The sequence below is a fragment of the Solanum stenotomum genome, chromosome 12 (assembly GCF_019186545.1).
Source record: "Solanum stenotomum isolate F172 chromosome 12, ASM1918654v1, whole genome shotgun sequence".
NCBI classification, from domain to species: domain Eukaryota; kingdom Viridiplantae; phylum Streptophyta; class Magnoliopsida; order Solanales; family Solanaceae; genus Solanum; species Solanum stenotomum.
In genome coordinates, this window is record NC_064293.1 from 8,636,743 (window position 1) to 8,652,129 (window position 15,387).

The 15,387-nt window shown below is 29.7% G+C and overlaps 1 protein-coding gene across 2 annotated transcripts in view; it reads left to right on the forward strand.

Annotated features, from left to right (window-relative positions):
• The first annotated feature begins 5,442 nt into the window (after positions 1–5,442).
• Positions 5,443–15,387, forward strand: part of LOC125846928 (urease accessory protein D) — a 586,865-nt gene continuing 576,920 nt past the window's right edge. For both annotated transcript variants that reach the window (XR_007444423.1, XM_049526626.1), the window contains exon 1: positions 5,443–5,448. The gene's annotated coding sequence lies outside the window, so the exon portion shown is untranslated. The remainder of the gene's footprint in view (positions 5,449–15,387) is intronic.

Consider the following 15,387-nt stretch of genomic DNA (forward strand, 5'->3'; position numbering starts at 1 on the left):
TTAATCCAAAGCAATGAATTAGTTTAAGTAGGGAGACACTAATCTACACCATTGAGGTAACCATTTCTAAGACAATATCAGACCATCTCCAACCCATCTCTATTTTACTCTCTATTCTCTATATTTGGAGAGTAAAATAGAGAATGGATTCTTCAACCACTCTCTATTTCACTCTCTATTCTTCAATTATAGAGAGGTGAATAGTAGTTCTCCAAATTTGGAGAACTACTATTCACCTCTCTATTTTACTTTTTGATTATTATAATATTATTTTTATTATATTATTAATTGAGTCTTATCATTTGTAATTATTTTCTAATGTAATATAACATATAAAAATATATTATTAATAAGTTACTATATTATTTCTATTATATAAGATTATTAATTAAGTCTCTAATATTTGTAATTATTTTCTAAGTAATATAACATCTAAAACATATTATTGATAAGTATACTACTTCCATCCTGAATTAACAATTTTTCTAATTTAATTTTAAATTTTTTTTTGTCATTTTAAATATGTAATTTGGATTATGATTATTTTTCATTATGAAGTATGCACAAAATTTACATGATAATTCAAACAATTGACTTTTATATTATAGTGACAAATTATTAAACTACACTTTTAATTTTAAAGAGCATGAAAATATTTGATGTAATAGTTCAAAATGGAATAGGGGAAGTAAATTAGTACATGAAATAATTGGATACAAGATAAAATTGTTAATTTAAATAATTTTTAGCTACACACAAAAAAATAAGGACAAAAAATGCTCATTTTGAATTCCGTAATACATTAATGGAACATTTATGAGAGTAACATAATAATCTTGAAAGTTGAGTATTTATGTAAAATTTAAAATAAATTTTATGATGATACTATATTTATGATGCAATTATATTTTATCAATGATTTCACTTTTATTTGAATTGTTCCTTAATATGTATTATATATAATATTTCTTGCAATTTATGTTATTTAGAAATTTAGAATAAAATATAATTTTATATTAAATGAAGAATTTGAAAAATAAAATAAAATTTTGTATTACATAAAGATTATAGAGTGATTATTTGCAAAAAGAAGAAATGATTTATATTATGAAATAAGAAAATAAGAATGAAATAGAAATAATAATATAATATTAAGGAGAGAGAAAAAGATTCTTTTTTTAGAGAGTAAAATAGAGAATTGGGTTGGAGTTGGTTGTCTGAAAAAATAGATAATTCTATATTTTGAGAGTAAAATAAAGCATAGGGTTGGAGTCAATACATTTATATATAAACATAAAAATATATTAAAACATTGACACGCAATTTTTATCGAATCTAAATTTTTTTACAATTTTTATTACTTAAATATATCTTTTAAATCTAAATTAAATATTTTAATTTTATCTTATTTTAGTAGGTTTGTTTTTAAAGATTTAAAAACAACAAAAATAGAGTCGCGTTTTAAGGTAAGTTTTATATTCAGTTTTTTCAAAAGATTTTTTTTATAAAAAATATATGTTCTTTTTTAATTTAGAATTTTATAAATAAACTAGTGTTTCTTAAGTATATTTTTAAATTAGTTATTTAATTTTGCTTATATTTTTATTAGTTCAAAATAGTTACCTCATATTTTTATCATTATATTTTATATTTTATTTTTGTATTACAAAACAAAAATCAAATAAGAAAACAATAACTCTTAACTCCTCCCCACTAATCCTTACCTCACCCCATTACCCCTATATACACTCCACAACCATCCACTGTCGCCCTCAAATACTCTCTACACCAACATATTACAACACACACACAAAAATTCACGTAGAAAGTACGAAGAAAAAAACAATATAAACCATGTTGGATAATCGATTATCCAACATCCTACATATCTTGGTCTAAACACCTTTACATGTTTAATCCAGTTTCTCTCTTTAGTGATCCTCAAACTTATTTTCCTAGATAGACTCTTCTCTGGTCCATAAAATAAGTCATAACATGATAGTGAAAATAATCTTTTCACATTATCTAACGTGAGAGTCGATAGCTTGTGTGGGAGAGCCAAAGTCGTTGTGGCTTGAGCCAACACTTTGAAAAGCAGCTGGAAACTCCACATTAGTCACTTGTTTGGCCAAACGTTCGGCTGGAACTTGTGCAGTCTCTTGACGAGCTTCTTGTTCCACATTCTCACATATAGAGTTACACTCTATCGCACGACTTTAGAATAATGAAAGAAGTGGAATTTCCTAAACATCTTATAACCTCGCATTCATAAATGTGGCACGCTTCACACTCATGAACAAGACTCTACTCGACATGGCTGATGAGACATCCTAGGATCTTTCTAAACCTTGTGCTCTGAATACTAAGTTTGTCACGACCCAAAGTACACCCTAGACGTGAAATGAAGTATAGGACCCCAAGAGGCCCTACCCAAGTCACTTAGCATACATTATACAAGATAATAGAAATAAAGAGTTTGAAAGATAGCATTTCACAATTCAAAAGAGTTTGACAAAAGCGGAAGTCTAACATAAGTCTTAATAGTCATCTAATACATCATAAGCAATAAAGGCATCTCGGTCCTCCAAACATGAGGACTCGCCACTCTTCGAAGCCAATGAAACAAACTAGCCACGAGTATGAGAGGTAGGAATGTCGAATCCTACATTAGTAAAATAATGTAGGCATACGCATGCATTAGTACATGAAATGTACTAAGTATGGGGCAATATGCATAAACATAGGCATGATATCATGAATGGCTATAGTCATGATCATTCTTTGAACATTTAAAGACTAAAAGAAGAAATGACATGTAAATCAGGAAACATGGTTAAAACATTGAAATAAGAGATATGAGGAAAGCTTTGAAAAAACATAGTCATTTTGTTGGATAATTGCTTTAACCGACAATAAGACCATGAGAGTTATATCATGGAATCTGGTATATCCCTCATACCAAAATAAGGGGAATCTACTTGCCAAGCTAAACTTCGTACATATCATCATTTGATAAAGCGGATCCACTACATAGGTCGTTTAAGGCAATCCTACGGGAGCACGTAGATTGGGACTAGAAGTTGCTACTAGAGACTACCTTAATTGAGCCTCCACCTCAAAGCTCTTTCGGTGCTAAGTCTAAAAATCCTAACAGAATAGATAAAAGTCAAATATCATTTTAACATAGGAAAGACAATAATCAATACCAATCCACACTTTTGAGATCAAAACATAGAATAAATTCTTAAACATAATTCAACATGGATGAGAAAACCTTACACCAATGTGAATTCATTTGTGAGAAATACCTTTCACAATCATGATCATCATAGTAAGTGAGAAATATTTTCACAATAGCATTGATACTTTGCTTTTTAAAGCATTCCCAAATCATTTATAATCATTTCATAAAAACATGTATATCTTCATAATTCCATATTTCATTGTTCATGAGATCATCATAGGATCATAGTCGAAAACATAATTTAGGCATGGGTCAATGAAATTTCAAATAAATATCATATATTAACCTCAAATTATGCATTAGAATACTTAATCAACAACAATCACTCATAATTGGATGAAACCCACATTTGTTGAATTGAAACCCTAATTTGAACAATGAAAATTGAATTGGGAAGTTGAAATCATTGAGGACCCCATTGAGGAAAAGACTCCATGGGTGAATACCCACATACCTTGCTATTCAAAGCCCAAAAGAGATGGTGAATTGGAGACTTGAATGAAACTCTAGCTCTTCTTCTTCTTCCTTAGGTTAAGTGAACTTTGGGGATGATGAATTTGGTCAAGTTTAGGGATTTTAGGAAAAATGAATTGAAAATGGGTAATTTGTGGCTTAAAACCCTTATATAGGGGTTATGGTAGAAGGCAAAATGAAGTAGTACAGGATTAAAAGAATTAGGAAAAGATCCAAAAGCCTCTTTAAATGAATTGTCAAACTCGACCTACGATTTGGACCTACGAACCGTAGGACTATCTACGGTGCGTACTGGTAAATTGTAGACTAAGTACTGAGACCATTATTTTGGACTAACTTTGACGGACCCTGTCTATGACTCGTAGGTCATCCTACGGACCATAGACACCAACCGTAGAAACCAACCTTAACCTTAAAAATTTCACTAAGTCTGGAACTCACCTACGAGACATATCTACGACTCGTACAAGGGATGCCTCATCTTCCTAGTGAACCATACAAAGGGTACTGGGGCTTGGTTTTAAAATTTTATTTCCCTTCTTCCTACGGCTGCCATCTACGGCACGTAGAAGCTTCTATGGTTCATAGATAGGACCTGTAAAATCAGACTACAGCCAAAAAAGTCATTTTCTTCCTTTTCAAAAATCCTATGTGTTACATTAACTCTATGCTTTATGAATTTGATATGACTGAAAATTTGTGGACTGAAGCCTTATTTTCAGTTAGTCATATTTTTAATCGAATTCCTACCATGAACGTGATGCATCTCTTTATGAACTTTGGAAGAATGAAAGTCAAACATAAATTAATTTAAAGTATGAGGTTGTTTGGCTCATGTTAGATTACCAAATCAATATATGACTAAGATTGTCTATAGATGAATGTATTATGTGTTTATTGATCATTTAGAAATCAGTAAAGCTTATAGATTTTTATATCTTAAGACCCCAAACCCTGACATAATTATTGAATCATTACATGCTAACTTTGTTTTAGCATATATTTCCTCATAAAATCTTTGAAATAAAATGCAAGTTCTTTTATATCTCCTTTTAAAATAAAAATAGTTGAGCCCTTGGAAGAAAGTCAATCAAGACGTTACACGATCAGCCAAATTCAGAGACTTTAGACCTAATTTTCAAGTTTATTTAGTTGAAAAGGATCCTAAAAGTTATGGTGAAACAATGTATTCACATGTTGCTCCTTTCTGGCCTAAAGCTATTGAAGATAAAATGCATTCTCTTCTGTTAGATAATATATGAATTTTATCACAACTCCCTCCTAAATATAAGTCTATTGATTTTAGATGGATTTTTAGAAAGTAATTGAAATCTGATGGTATTTTAGATAAGTAAAGCTCATTTGGAAGCAAAAAGTTTTACTGAAATCAAAGATATTGATTATTTTGATACCTTTGCACCTGTAGCGCGGATGGCTTCTATTCGACTCTGGATTGTTTTAGCAACAATTCATGGCCTTGCAATTTTATCAAATGAATGTGAAGACTATATTTCTAAATGGAGAACTAGATGATGGTGAAGTTTACATGAAGTAATCAAAAGAATTTGTCGTTTCTGATCAAGACCATAAAGTTTAAAAGCTTCTTAAATCTCTTTATGGATTAAATCAAATCCAAAATAAAGAAATGAGATTTCAGAAGAGCGAATATCCCTAATATCAAAAATACATGTATCTTGTATCAAAATGTGCACTGTTAGGGAAGAGAAGGAGTGAGCAAGGGGAAAGAAAGTAGAAAGAGAACCAATTAAGAAAGTTGACACAAGATCAACCTAGAAACACTAATTATAAAAAACCATATTCATACAACTCAAGATTGAATTCGTCCTCCTTTGATTTCTACAATGAGAAAAATTGAACAAAATCAATGTAAAAATATACATCAAAATCAATTATAAGGTTTTTAAAAATATACATCAAAATCAATGAATATCTTATAATGTGATCATTTTACATAACAGTCAAAATGATCTATCATTTCACCACCAAAGATGAAATAATAGATTATTCATTGTCGGTAGTCCGGTCCGGTAATGCAGTAATGAACTAAAAACTGACGGAGATCGAAAATAAGGCGTTGATGGGTTAGAGAAAAAAACAAATAACATATTATGTATATAATATTGATATATTACATAATTATTTATGTTTATATACCATTGATATAATATCTATACACGTTTATACACCATTTATACAATAACGATACATCACATATACACTACATAACTATCAATACGTACAATATATGTACATTGTATATACACCACATAAATATTGATCCATTATACATATAATATTGATACGTTACATGTACAACTACATTCCTATTTATACATTATATACACATGTTCATACACCATTTATACAATATTCATATGCATTTATACACTATCTATGCAATATTGATATATTACATATACACTACATAACTGTTAGTTATGAAAAATTTAAGAAAATGGTTATTTAACCATGGTAAAATCTTAGCTAATAAAAAATAAGTTAAATTGTGGCAAATAAAAAGTAAAATAATGTTATTTACCCATGGTTAAACCGCGGTTAAATAGCGAATTTGTATATTTCATGTAATTATTTTCTTGACTCTATTTTTGTGAACTAATAACTTTTTGGTTCATATTTAAAATTATCCCTATTTTTTTAATACTCCATCCAGTCGAACTAGGATCCTAAATTGGATCAAAACGAGAAAAATAAAATACAGTGGGGGTACGTACAAGGTTATAACAATCTTCTATTTAGACAGTTTTCCATTGAAAAGTTCACAACACAAATTTGTATGTTGTATATCTCTAAGGTATATATTTTACGTGATTGTATATCCAAAAAAAATTATCAATTCAACGTTGAAAAATATTCCTTCATTGAAGCATTTATTAAATGAATTTGTTAGCATAATTCTATAAGAAATAAGTTGAAAAATTTTAGATAAAAATAAGAGTTAGAACCATAAAATTCAATTCAAGAAGTTTATTACTTGATATACCCTACTTTAATATGTTTATTGTAATACTTGAAAATCTAAGGAAAAAAATTGTAATTAACTTTGTTCAACACTTTTCGACTATTAATTCTTATTTTATACAGAGTATTAGACTAACTTATCAAAGATTTGAAGAAAGAGAGTACAAACAGAAAACATATGAGAAAGCAAAACAACATTTTCTTGATTTTTTTTATTTGAAAAAGATTAAAGAGAATAAAATAACATAAGTTTTGAAAATAATTATACTTTTTATCATAAATAATTATATTTTATAAAAATATTAACACATAATTTATTCTTGGTAAATTTATTGAAGGGGAGGGTAAAATTAGGGGTCTTAGACGTATGCTTTATTTTCTTAAGCATTAACCATCCTTGATGTATATATCTAAGAACAAAAGAATTCTTTCATCAATTAAATACTCCTGAGTTCATGGTTTTACAATGGAGAACTATAGGATTCAGTCCTTGAGTTCATACTCCAACATATTGTGATGGAGTTTCACTTGTTAAATTTTAAATTTCAGTGTTGACTTTTGTTAAAATAGCTAAACATTCAGAAGTTAGTTACTAATCCATTAGTTAGTTAGAAGGTCATTTCAGTCATTTCAGAATGTTAGTTAGTGCTAGTTAGTTACCTTGATTATTGTGCTGATGAATCAGTTAGTTAGTAGATTGGATATTTTTTCTTCTTCTTGCTTTCTATATAATCTGTGGATGTATCTCACTTGTAAAATCATCCAGATTCAGATTAATAAAATTCTCTCTCATTTCTTCCTCACTCCAGTTTCTTCTCTAAGTTCATCAATGTTGTTATGAGCTTGTATGCTCACAGTTTTCTTCATGGTATCAGAGCAGGGCCCGTCTCACCCGATGTTGGGGCCTCCAAAATTAAAAATTGCCCACGCACCAGATGCAAAGCACTGGGCGTGAGGTGGGGTGTTAAAGAATGACAAAAGTCTCATATCGATGGTTAATGAGATGGATGAACTCCTTATAAGGCTTGGGCAATCCTCCTCCCTTTGGGTGTGAGTTAGGCCTAAGACCTAATCTAACAACTTTCCTATATTTTAGTTAGAATATGTTTTATTCATATATTATCTCCGCATTAAAAAATTATTATTTCTCAATTACATTTTAAATGATAATTAGATATTCATAAGTAATCCCAAAGCTGATCATTCTGCTTCATTTTCCCCTTATACTCCATTGTGGGACTTTTACACGAATATTCACGCGGGATGAAAAAAAATTACCCATTTGTGTATGCTTACCAATTTTTTTTTATAAAAGTTACACAACATATATTTGTACATTGTATATCTTTAAGGTATATATTTCACGTAATTGTATACTTGAAAGTATACACTATAATATATTATTAAGGTAAACAACATGTGAAATATGTATCTCGAAGGTATACAACGTACATATCTGCTGGTATTTTGTAAATAATTTTTTTAAAAGTTGGATTATAATGTTTTACCATATATTGTTGAAAGCCATTGAAGAATTAACTTAAATAGTCGCTCACTATATTGCATAAACTAGAAAATATCCAAGAGATTTATAATATACATGTATATAAATGTCGTATATAGTCAATGTATAATGTATGTATACCACCTAAGAAAAGTAAACATTGAATTAAAAATCCTAAATTTATTACTATAAGAATCATATAAGTCATGGGGAGGTCTTTTTATCAAACTATTCATGGAGAATGTGTCCAATGACCAATATGAAGCTCCTGATGGTTATAATTTGCACTCAAGAATTTAATTTTAAACATCATTTTTTGGTCAAAATGGCAATAATTACTCATCAAGGTAAAAATGAAAGCTAATAAGTGGAAATTGTAAGATACAGTTATGTAAAAGGTAGTAGTAATATAGAAGTTAATGAGTATCTTTAGGTTGGTCACTTTCAAGTCATTATATTTTTTGCAAATTAAATCTTATGCTGTTTCAATGAAGGAGAAAAGGTACATTTTATAGTTCCCTTAGAGCCATGAATACTCAAGTGTTTGATGACAAGTAGATCAATTGGCATATATCTTTAAGTCCTATCAATACTTCAATAATGGATTCCCACTAGACTTATATTGACAGAGCCCTTTTAGCTTTGGCTCCATCCAATGAGGAAAAAGTGTACCCACTAAATTGTACATGTTGGGTAGTTGAGTTAATAGTGGATGAACAGGAATTTAAGGTTCTAAATCTTGAAAAGATAAAAGCATAATTATCAATCATGTTGCCCTAGATGTTAACCTAAGTATTTTTAGTAGTCTCCTTAGTTGTAATGTGTGGTTTTTTTTATGCAAAGTGCGAACCCCACAAAATAAGAAATCTTGTGAGATGAGGACATTTGAATTATAATCAGGCTAGTGGAGAAAATGATGTCTGCATCAACCATGTGTCAAAAAATAGTTTGAATTATTCCTCCATTATCTCTTTCCAAGTCTTTAATTTCCAACACCCATTCACTACAAGAAATCAAAGTTTTGGTGATGACTTTTCGTAGCGACTTATCTTATCGCTATAAAATAAGATAAATCAGTAGCGATAAATTAATGTTACCATAAAATGTATAGTTTTGGTGGTGATCTTTGTACTTGCCACGAAAGATAACATATTAGTGGCGACTTGATCATCGTCTCCACAAATAATCCTACTAAAATATAGCTGAAAAATGAATTTGTTGCGACGAAGAAATTGTCGCTATAAAATGTCTTTTGGCGGCGACTTTGTAGTCTCCGCTAATTCTGTTGTTTTTATAAAGATTTTGAATGTAAGTTTAAAGTTTTATTACTAATGTGTTTGGTCCATTATTTGTACTAAATGTTTCAAACACGTAATACAAGAAATAATAAATAAAAATAGTAGTGGACTTTAGTATAAATTTTAAAAATTATCTATTTTTTAGGATAAGTAAATTTTAAATAATATTTTGTTAAAACTCATTTATCTATATTTTGACTTGTTATGGCGATTTGTATCGCCACAAAAAGATTATTCTCTTGTAGTGATTGTTATCAATTCTTGATAATTCAACTAGAGAAATTAACAAATCTCTTTAGTTGGCTTTCATTCCACTCCATTACTTTACCAATTGATCCCAATTCATCAAAAAAGTTAGGTTTTGACAAAGTCATGAAAATTCCCATATAAAGTAAACACAATGTGGAAGGTCATTATTCTCATGTATGGGATGTTGCATGGCCCCAAATTCCCTTCACCTTTCTCTATCAACTATTTGTATATTTAGTGTATGGACCCTATTTCATAAAGAGCATATGTGTTGTAAGAAAACAAAGGAAACAACATCAAATTAAAGATGGATGAGTAGATATGTGCCATAATCATACTGACACAATAAGGTAAGGTTAAGTTTCACATCTTGGGGCCCCTACCCTACACATTTCTTTGATAGTATCCATACTTTTGTGCTAGGTTTTGTCCCCTCTATAGATCCTACTAAAATTCTATCTCAGGTCAATGAAGTGGGAATAAGGATAGACAACTTCTGGTGACACACACCACTTTCCATTTCTTAATGATATTGGGTCCACACCCTCATTTAGTCTAAAATTTTGGGACACAAACATGGGCCAAGATAATTGGATCCTACATTTTGGGTTAGATGGGGACCATCAACAATACTATAAAAACATTGAATGTGGGGTGACCTAAATTGTTGGATTGTTAAGTCTCCTTTAATTAGATTTCATCTTCATGATATGTCCAGGTTCTTGTAGGGTGAAAATGATGTAATTGTGACATTTACTTGTCATAAAGGACATTCACATGCATCAATCAAATACTTACTTCAAATTATTGTCACACCAAAATATCAAGTTTTTAACTTTTTTCAACAAGGGGCAGAGATTTTGGTTTTAATTTAACCTAGCAAATCACCAAGGAATTCAACTTTTAATTTCAATAAGGAGAACTACCCGTTTCAGTGCTAGACATTGTATACATTTTGGCCCCACTAAATTGATACTCCATTTTAAATAAAATATCACTTAATTTGAAACGGAGAGAATAAGTGTAGAAAGGCAGGCATTGATAGGAAAAGTCTCATTGGGAACCCCACCTCTCATTTAGACCAAAAGGCAAGACAAGTGGTGCAAAAGTGGGTTGAGATTATATATATATATATATATATATATATATATATATATAAACTGTGTTGTGATTATTTAAGAAAAAAAAACACCATTTTTTGTGGAAAATAGCTATGGGTCCCAGAAATGCAATCTTATGACAAGAACCTCTTTCAACTTTATATTTCTTTATTTCTTCAACAAGATGGCCAATGTCTTGAAGTAAAGGGACGTTTAAATCATAATTACTCCTCCTTTGTCATATTTTAGTTGCTATTTTAGCTTATTTTTGTTGCTTAGAAAATAATAAATATAATCTAATTTAATTTAGTAAATTATGTTTATTTATTAAAAAAAAATTAAATTAATTAGTGTTATAAAGAGTTATCATTTAAAATAAAAAATATTATAAAATACCATTAATGATTTTAGTTTAAATCTTTAAAGTAATTATTATTTTTAAGATAACTTTTTTTAGTTAAAATGACTATTAATTTGGGGCAAGTATCATTTTCCACCTACCAATGAAAAGAAGATGTACATTTGGAGGAACTTAATAAAGAATGCGACATGCTTGATGCTCTTAAATATCAATGGCTTTGACAATGAAAAATCATTTAATTGATTAGTTATATGAATATTCACCTTATTGTTGCATCTAACGAAAAAGAATAAGAAAAAAATAAAATTATAAATAATTTGGAACAATTAAATGGATTTGTCAAAATGGATAAGTAATTAGGGATAATTAAAAAGGAAAAGTGGACAAGTAATTAAGGATAGAGGGAATAGTAGTACTTACCATATAAGTACTCTCTTTGACCCTAATTACTTGTCCACTTTTCTTTTTTTAGTTGTCTCTAATTACTTATCCATTTTGATAAATCAAGAAAGGACAATTTTTTAACCTATTATACCCTCAATTAATTACTTTGAAAAAGGTAGAACTTTTTTGAAAATTTTAAGGTTTTAATTCACCACTTCATAATTAATAGGGATAAAATGGTAAATTCACTATGTCAATCATTATTTTCTTAAATATGTAAATTCAAAAGTGAAAAAATAATTAGCGACCGGAGTATTTGCACTGCCCCCAAGCCAGAACAATCAAAGCACTCATTACTCTTTCACAGAAAAGTAGAGTAATGCTCATGATTATTCAGCCCAAGGGAAAATGGCCATAGCATTGGATGCCACACATTGACCAAACAACAAGGCGGCATTTTAGTAATGCTAATGACCATGTTGGCTATTCCCAATAGACCTATACTAATTAAGGATAAAGTACTCCATAATATTATGGTATTTTGTTATATTTAAGAAATAAACAGATATGGTGAATATTCCCTATATAAGTAACTGATTGAGAACCTTTGATCTCATAATTAATTTAATAATTTTTATATAAGTGACTCTTTATTGAGTAAAACACAATCCAAGTGTATGTGCCATGAAAAGAGACCCCTCGAGAGGGTATCCTCGGGAAAGAAAGAGAAGATAGTATGATATGATCTAAAATCAATGACATAGACAAGAAGAAACAAGGTTTCAGAAAATTCAAGTGTGCAGACGAGCCTCATACATCTTATCTTTACAAGAATATTAGCTAGGATTATTAAAAAATATCAATGTGTGGTCGTTCATCAATGGTCTCAGTAGGATAGGGCATATTTGGAGCTTTTCTATTGGCCAAAGCTTCTTCATTGTAACCATTTTAAATGTTTTGAAAGATTCACAGGGTTAGTCATGTTGTACTTTAGTCTATTATATCATTGGTTGAGGGTAAGCTGGTGAACTCAAATCTCATCCCATCAGGTTAAAGTCCAGATGCATCATAATGAAAAATGTTTAGAGAAAACAGGTAGATTTACGTTTTATCGCACCAAGTGGGTAATACATCAATTTGGTTTTGATGCATCATGATGATAAGATATTGCGTTTGAGTCTCATAGAATTATGATCTAACGCACTTCATATGGGTAAGACATTGAGTTTGAGTTTCAATGCACTATAGTGATGATAAAATGATGACTAAGACAAAACTAATATATTTTTTTTATGAAAAGTTATGAAATTCGTCCCATTAAATTTGCTTTATTCCCTGAAGAGAATATGGCAGCAGTACATGATAAGTTTGAACTCCGCCCAATTATTTCATCCCATCGTATGAATATTGTAGTAATGAATAATAAATCTGAAAGAAGCCAAGAGATTGAATGTATGAATAAGGGTGTGGGGGAAAGAATTATAATAGTCATCATTGTGGTAATTATAAAAGAAAAAAACATTATAAGTTCTCCAAATAGCCCTTCAAAATGTGAAGGTAATTTTTATCATCAAAATGATATCAAAGGTCATTGGACATGAGGTTATTGTGCGAACTAATAATTTGATAAATATATAAACCCTCCATCAAAAGAAAGGAAGATAAAATGGTGGTACACTTGACCTTTCAAAGTGATGTTGAGTTGTGTCATTCTAAAATGATAAATATTAAGGACATGATAATGAGCTTATAATGCAAATTTAGGAAACACATACAAATTATTAGTTCATTTCTTGAAGAGAATGTGACTTCTGATAAGCATCATGAATGCTCGATCATTCTGAATGTGAATGGATCAATATGTGATAAATCCATTAAGGATTGGATACATGCCACAACTCACCTCTACGGAAGGTTTGAGAAAAATAAATAAATTTAATTTTGTCATAACGGTCTTGTTTGTTGTATACACACATGGGCATGATAATGGAATCACATGCAAAAGTAAACTAGAAGTTTACTGAAATAAAGATCAGTTGGCATGACCGGTTGGCCATTTCAGTTCAAATGTGATGCAAAAGTAATTGAATAATCACGCGACTATATGATGAAAAAATAAAATATTCTTTACGAATTCTTTTGTATTGCTTGTTCTCATAATAAATTGATCGTTGCACCAACTAAGGTTGGGATTGTATTTCCTGACTTTTGGAAATATAAAAATGTAAATATGAGTTTGTTCACCTGCCATGTGGATCGTTTTCAACTATATAATTTTAATAGTTGCATATATGGTACGGTCACATGTGCTTTGTTGTCAACTTACAAATTGATTTTTGTAAGGTTATTTTCTCGAATTATTTAATTAATAGCACAGTTTGAAATTATGAAATTACGATGAAAATACTGATTGATTTAGCATAAATTGTAGGCCATGTGAATCGTTTTCAACTATATAATTTTAATAGTTGCATCTATGGTACGGTCACATGCGCTTTGTTGTCAACTTACAAATTGATTTTTATAAGGTTGTTTTCTCGATTTATTTAATTAATAACACAGTTTGAAATTATGAAATTACGATGAAAATACTGATTGGTTTAGCATAAATTGTATGCCTTCAATTATGGATAAACCATTGGTACGAAAACAAAACTCGCAAATAAGATTTGGTATGAGATGAATTTATTTAACATGACAACACATGTATTCATCAAGCCGATAAAGTTTCTCCATCATAATTGGTTCAAGGTTAAGAATCAAACAATTTTCATTGAACTTCAAATATGCGATATCTAATTTAAATGTGCTACCACGCACAAAGATGAATCCAAAAATAAAGTTGGGCGAGAGGGGGAGAGATGATTGACAGCTAAAAATTATGATGAATTATCTAGATACTCGTTAAAAAAGTAAACTTGAAGTTCAAGAGATAATTGTCAGGTGTATTTTCTTACTTTATGTTACAATTTAGTTGCAAATGCTCCAATGAGAAATCCTTCAAGGACAAAATATATGGTACGTCTAAAGCATGAGAGACTAATCGATTCCAAATGTAAAATTTCTTGAGGAAGGAGAGGAGCAAATGATCAAGATGGTCATGATAATGAGGCAATTGCTTTAAAGAAGCACGACGACATAACACTTCATAAAATCTTGAAAACAGGTTCAGGTACCTGAAATGATAAAAAATGAAGAGATCTCAATAAGTTATGTCGTATTGGAATCGAGTTAAATGACCGTCTACAATATCATCAATATGAAGTAGCTCTCAATAATATAAATGGTGACGATGATCTTGAATTCAAATTTGTCACATTGTCTAGACAAATAAATGATTGACCAAATAAATTTACAATTTAAGTATATTTTATTTCACTTGAAAAAATGATGTTTTAAACTTATAGTCTATAGATCAAGGTATAATGTCAGTGAGAGTACAAATAAATTAATGTGCGAAAATATAAATGATTTGTACCTTAGGGGCATAAATATTTTTTGCAAAAGTCCTGACATTGTATGGAGATGTTTTTCTTCTATGGTGGATACAATAAGGTTTGTTTTGATCTGAAAATATTTGAAAAACTTAAATGCATGTAATAAATAATAATCAGTCTAGCTAGAAATGAAGGTTTTATGAAAATTGAAGAATTCAAGGTGCCTTAAACGATGAAGGTTATAAGAAAATTCTGGAAGGATTTAAAAGGAATTAAACTGATTCCATTGAGTTCTAATGGGTGTGACATTGCTTAAAATAAAGAACGATCAATTTC